This window comes from Nannobrachium achirus, assembly GCF_963921795.1.
Source record: "Nannobrachium achirus genome assembly, chromosome: 21".
NCBI classification, from domain to species: Eukaryota; Metazoa; Chordata; class Actinopteri; order Myctophiformes; family Myctophidae; genus Nannobrachium; species Nannobrachium achirus.
In genome coordinates, this window is record NC_137828.1 from 36,122,260 (window position 1) to 36,128,549 (window position 6,290).

The window sequence follows — 6,290 nt, forward strand, 5'->3', positions numbered from 1 at the left end:
TATTCACGTTATTCTCATTACTTCAAGCAGCACTATGTAATTTTCCTCTTCTACCCCGAATTTTGAACCCAGTTTCCTGCGCAAGTGCAGATTTAATTTTTTACTATTGAACATAGTCTGCCTGCTTTCTCAGGGGATCCATTTAATCTTGACCATCCGGTCAAAATTCGCATTAGATCCTGTGTTTAGGCAAGACATGACACAAATGTCTAGAAGAGCAGAGAGACAGAATACAACCACCCCAGTTGTATAAGTCAGGAATCTTCAAAGTTTTCAGGCCAAAGACCCCTTAGCTGAGAGAGAGAGATGAAGCAGGGACCCCCACTAGAGCCTATATATTGTATACAATTGTGTTGCAAATGCAAATTAATTATTGTTCATAGATTTCTTAGACAGCTTAGACTTGTTTGACAGCGCTGTCATCACTCATCAGACAGTGTATGTTGGATTAATGTGTATCTTCAGACATTGAACCGTGGTCTGCTCTTCTTCTCCCTCGCACCAAACCTCTTTGCCAGAAATAGGCGATCTTGTAGATCTGCTATTTTTGGCTATTGTTCTATTCAGAATAGGGATGCTAGGGTTCAAGTGGTTAATGTAAAAAAAACATGATCATATCACACAAAGATTTGGCGGCCCCCCTGTGGTAACTCTGAGGACCCCCTGGGGGCCGTGTCAACCCCCTGGTATAAGTTATATTGTATTAACATACTATTACTCTAGATTGGACAAAATTAAAATGTATTCACTAAAGAAATTAATAAACTTCAGATAACGATTTCTGAAGATCAAGGCAAAGACTATCCTAAAATACATTGAGATATTTGAAAGAAAATGTTATGGGTTTATGTTTTGTGCAGAACAACTTTGAACATTGTCAGGGTAATGCTTATGGCCTTCTCTAGCAATGTTCAAGTGAATTAATAATTCTGGTATGAACCAGTTAATGTGCAACCAAGGAAGTCTTTTTTCATAAATTGATGTGGACCTGTAGGCTCTCTGCACCAGCGTTGCCAGATTTTGCGAGAGAAATAAGTTATGTGAAAAGAAGCGACTATGGCTAGGCCACAGGAGCACTTCAAACCTGTATGCCGGCTTTTTGAAAATAGACGATTTTCAAAGAAATCTGGAGGGAAAAAGTGCAATATGTGAAATGTTTTTTAAACACAAATCTGGTAATGGGAGTAAATTATAATTACAGATGGTGGTCCTTGAGAAACACTTGTTTAAACAAAAAACTAAAAAGAAATTGGAAACGAGCCCAAATAAGCAACTACACTTGAGAAACATGCCAGAAGAATCCCGCAAAAGCAACTACCAATATTTACAAGCAACTTTACAGAAAAAAGTTGCTTATAATAAGCAGACCTGGCAACTCTGATCTAGTGACCGTTGTGGATTAGAAATTAAAGCCTGCTGGTCTAAGTCCCTCTGAATAGTTTTTTTTTTCTTTGCACAGTATGCACACTATATTATTATTTCACTTTCAATTGAAATATGCTTGGATTTAAGACCATTGACTTCATTAGATGACCGCACTTCGATGATGAGCTCAGGAATCAAATCCAAACATGCAAACCCTTGGCTTAAGGTAAGAAAGAAAAAAATGAGCACTGTAAATGGTGTGATTATATAAGTAGATCAGAGTGGCTTGTTTTCAATGTGTCCCACCCTGACAATCACTTGGAATTGTATATGAGTTGAGGCATTAGGCCTACATTTAGTTTTTGACTGTTCCCACAAATATTGTGAACATCATTTTTAAAAAAATCAAATTTATAAAAAATTCTATTTCAATATATTATTTGACAATCAGTTGTAGGCCTACTACATTGGGAGGTGGAGCACAAATCAGCTCCCAGTACTGTATTACCCGTGCCTCTCATACACTGAGTTGGCTGTGCCCAGGATCGAACCCAGAACCAATTGTGGTCCAAAGGAGACGGAGACCCCCCCCCCCCTGTAATACTGGAGCCTAAATGGCCTGTCGGGCTGTCGATGAAGACAAATAGCTTATCAGCTCTGCCTAAGAAAACCATTATAAACCAATAGAGCAAAACCTCAAGGTTTCACTTGGCTTCATGGTTTCCATCAGATGTTTTGTCAACTGGACCCGATGAGTATTTTATATTTTGCATTTGGTTCTAAAGGTCTCACCTCATCTTAAGGCTTCTCCAGAGAAGCTGATGAGAGGCAGCGAACAATAATAATAATAAACGGAAGGATTGATGAGAGCTATATTTGTGCTATTGATTCATGATTCACACATTATGCATTGCTATAGCCCAAGGGGTTTTAATTATATTCTTCATCCAATTATTGGACCTTACTGATACGGTTTGCAGCAAAAATCTGTCTGATTCACTCTGTTTACCATGCAGTAGCATAAGGAAAGTATGCTAACAGCTTGATATCACAATTGTTCAATTATGCAGTATTTGTTCCACATTAAAGTGGTTTGGTCATAAATGGCACCAAAAGTGGTCACCCCTTGCAATGGTGCTAGAACCATTGGAGGAGTCTTAGACTAAGGTTCTCTGCTGTTTCTTCAGCTTAGTAAGGCAGTTTTTTTCTGTAGGAGTAGTAGTAACAAGTGTGTTTGAAGGAAATCTAGTTGTGTGGATTATGGGGACTTTGCATCATGGAAATTGAGATTTTGATTGAAGAGTCCAAAAATTATAGGCCAAAATGTAAAGACTTGTCGCTGATGATCAGTCTAGTATTTTTGGGACATTACTTATTGACATTAGTTCAGACAGATAGCCACACACATACAGTACACAGGGGTCTTCAACAGGGGGTCCGCGACCCCCAGGGGGTCCGCGGAGGTACTGCAGGGGGTCCGCGAAATTATTGCTTTAAAAAAAAAAAAAAAAAAAGATTTAAAAAAATGTTTTTTTCTTTCTTTCTTTTTTATTTAAATTTTTTACATTTATGTTAAAAAATAAATCATGATTCTATCCATTTTGAATAGCTTGAATACATGATTACTATGCAATTGACAGATTGTTGATATTATTGACATTGGTTCTCAGTTAATAAATAGTATGTTTAGAAATGGTAGTGGTACGGCCCACCCTGCTCGCTGTAACTTGTACATGTTTAAAATAAAAAATATGTCGTAGCCCCGACCCCCCCCCCCCCCCCCCCCCCCACCCTACGAGGTGGTAGGGGGTCCCTGCTCCATCTCCCCATCAGTTTGGGGGTCCCCGGCCTGAAAACGTTGAAGACCCCTGCAGGCACACAGGGACCTGTATGTGGTCGTGATAACCTGAAGATTCCAGTTTGAGCCCAGGAGATGTAGGCTATATGCTTTTCTCAAGGATCCTGAATCTTTGATGTGCTCAGAAACATGTCGCACTTGACAGATATTGAACTTTATGCTGTTAATAAGTGTTATCAGGTTTCTTTATTTACAGAGGCATTTTGGAAATAATGTGTGTGTGTGTGTGTGTGTGTGTGTGTGTGTGTGTGTGTGTGTGTGTGTGTGTGTGTGTGTGTGTGTGTGTGTGGGAGAGAGTTGCTGACTTGTGGTATTGTTAGCAAAGAGACTGAGGGAAGTGCAGGTGTGTTTAGAGACCTGGGTGGAGCGTCAAATAATGGACTACACCCAACCCTCTCTCTCACACACACACACACACACACACACACACACACACACACACACACACACACACACACACACACACACACACACACACACACACACACACACAAGTAAAGCAATAGTAAAGGTAGCCAATACTTCATTATCCTCATTACATATCCACATCTACAGGAGAATCCCAGACTTGTCTATCTAGCTGCACAAGGTAAGATCCATGATGGCATCGTGAATAATAACTTACATTTGAGGTAATCAATTACCACTTATCAGTGTATTTTTTAAGAGGATTGTATTTTCAATTTATCTTATTTTCATTGCTTTACTCATTAAACCCATGAAAGTGTCATTTTAGATTTTTTTGTTCTGGCTATTAAAAAATAGCAGATCTACTGTACTTTGTGCCATGCTGCGAGCTTGTACATCTGCTATTTCTTGCGAACATTTTTGAAAGATTTCTTTAAAGTGTTTGAAATTTTTTTTTAAAATCATTTTGAATTACGAAAAGGTTTGACAAACTACTGATTTAGAAGGCATTTGTAGAATGGGCTTCAGATCTTAATGGGTTAAAATAGGCCTACTTAAAAAGCTTTTAAACCAATTATTATTATTATGCTTTTAATCATACAGTACGAGCTGGAGCAGAATACATATAGGGTACGTTTACGGTATTCATGGGGCTCATTGTGTAGTCAGTGGAGACTGCAGCCAAAGTGATGTGAAACCAGTCTTTCCTGCCAGAGTAATGGATGGGCAGTTGAAAGGAGAGAGAATCGACCATGTCCTTTATTCCCTCACTAATTATTTGCTCACAAGTTGCTGATGCCTTCCTCTTGGGCAAATCAATGGCAGTGATGGAGACTTTTAGAGGGACATCCACATATTTTCAGCTTTATTTGCAAAAGTCAAATGGCAAATATTCTGGTCATCCTTTAATTGTAATCCGACTACTGCCACCTGCCCTTCACTTTAAATAGATGATGATGTTGTGCATTGATTGTGTTTATGAAGAACGTCAATAGCTACACATTACACAATAATAGGTTGTTATGCAGTACACATGACAGTATGATTTGCTGAGACAGTAGATTTGCTCTCTCTCTCAATTCAATTCAATTCAATTCAATTCAATTCAGTTCAGTTCAATTCAATTCAATTCAATTCAAATTGCTTTATTAACATGAGAAAACATATGTTAATATTGCCACAGCAAAAAATAGTTGCCATATAGGTCAGCTTGGGATAAGCTTCTCTCTCAGTCACATTATGCCTGTCAGCCCAACCCCTGTATTATTTGATTTCTCTGTTGTGGCTTTTATTTGCTCTTTGAGTCAATGCTTTATCTGACAGTTTGGGATGCCAGTATACTGAGTGTACTACTGACCAATCCCCAGCGTCAATTTAACTCTGAGACTGCAGAGTGTAAAATGGACTGGTAGAGGGTTCAATTGAAACACAGGATTTATCAGAGTGGATAGTTAGTTAGTTAGTAATATGTGGGTGTGGTTTTACATCCTGGTCGAATCAATCTGATCTCACCTCACACCACCTCCGTCCATCAATCAACCTCTGTGGCAGCCATTTAGCTTTTCCATGTTGGCAAATCATTTATATGAACCACGTCATACAGTACATCAGTGCTTCTCAAACATTTGCGTGTCAAGGACCCCCAATTTCAAAAGAGTTTGTGCCAGGGACCCCCATAAAAGAAGTTGTTAGTTAGATTTAACATTTGAACTATATAGCCATAGCCTACTGTACAGTAGATGGAAAGAGTGAAACCTGTGGTCATCAGTCTTTCATTGGGCTATTAATCTGACTCTAATAATGGAATTTCAATCTGGTGTCACTATTTTGGGCATGTCATTATAATGTCATTAGGCCTATAGGCAGAAATGTTCAAAAATAGCTCAAATTGCCGAGCTTGTGGAACGGTTATTTTCGGTATTTCTGGTTCAATTTAAGATAGCTATAGGGCTTTGGTGGAAATATTATTATATTCCATATGGATAAACAGTTTTCCCCAACCATAATAAAGTACTCGCACACAAGAAATGAGTCCACACCAGTGTAATTCCGTTTTCTGTTAGTTGTATTGAAAGTACTAGAGGTTCGCGGCCCTTCGGGCCGCTCACATCTAGAGATCGCGCCTGCTTCGCAGGCGCTCACAGCTACGTTGCAGCAGTGATCCACCCACATCCATCCATCCATCCATCCACATCCATCCATCCACATCCATCCATCCATCCACACATCCATCCATCCATCCACATCCATCAATCCACATCCATCCATCCATCCATCCATCCATCCATCCACACATCCATCCATCCACATCCATCCATCCATCCATCCACATCCATCCATCCATCCATCCATCCACATCCATCCATCCATCCATCCATCCATGCATCCAACCACATCCATCCATCCATCCATCCACATCCATCCATCCATGCATCCATCCATCCACATCCACCCATCCACATCCATCCATCCATCCACATCCATCCACATCCATCCATGCATCCATCCATCCACATCCATCCATCCATCCACATCCATCCATCCATCTGTCTGTCTGTCTGTCCATCCATCCATCCATCCACATCCATCCATCCACATCCATCCACATCCATCCATCCATCCATCCACATCCATCCACCCATCCACATCCATCCATCCA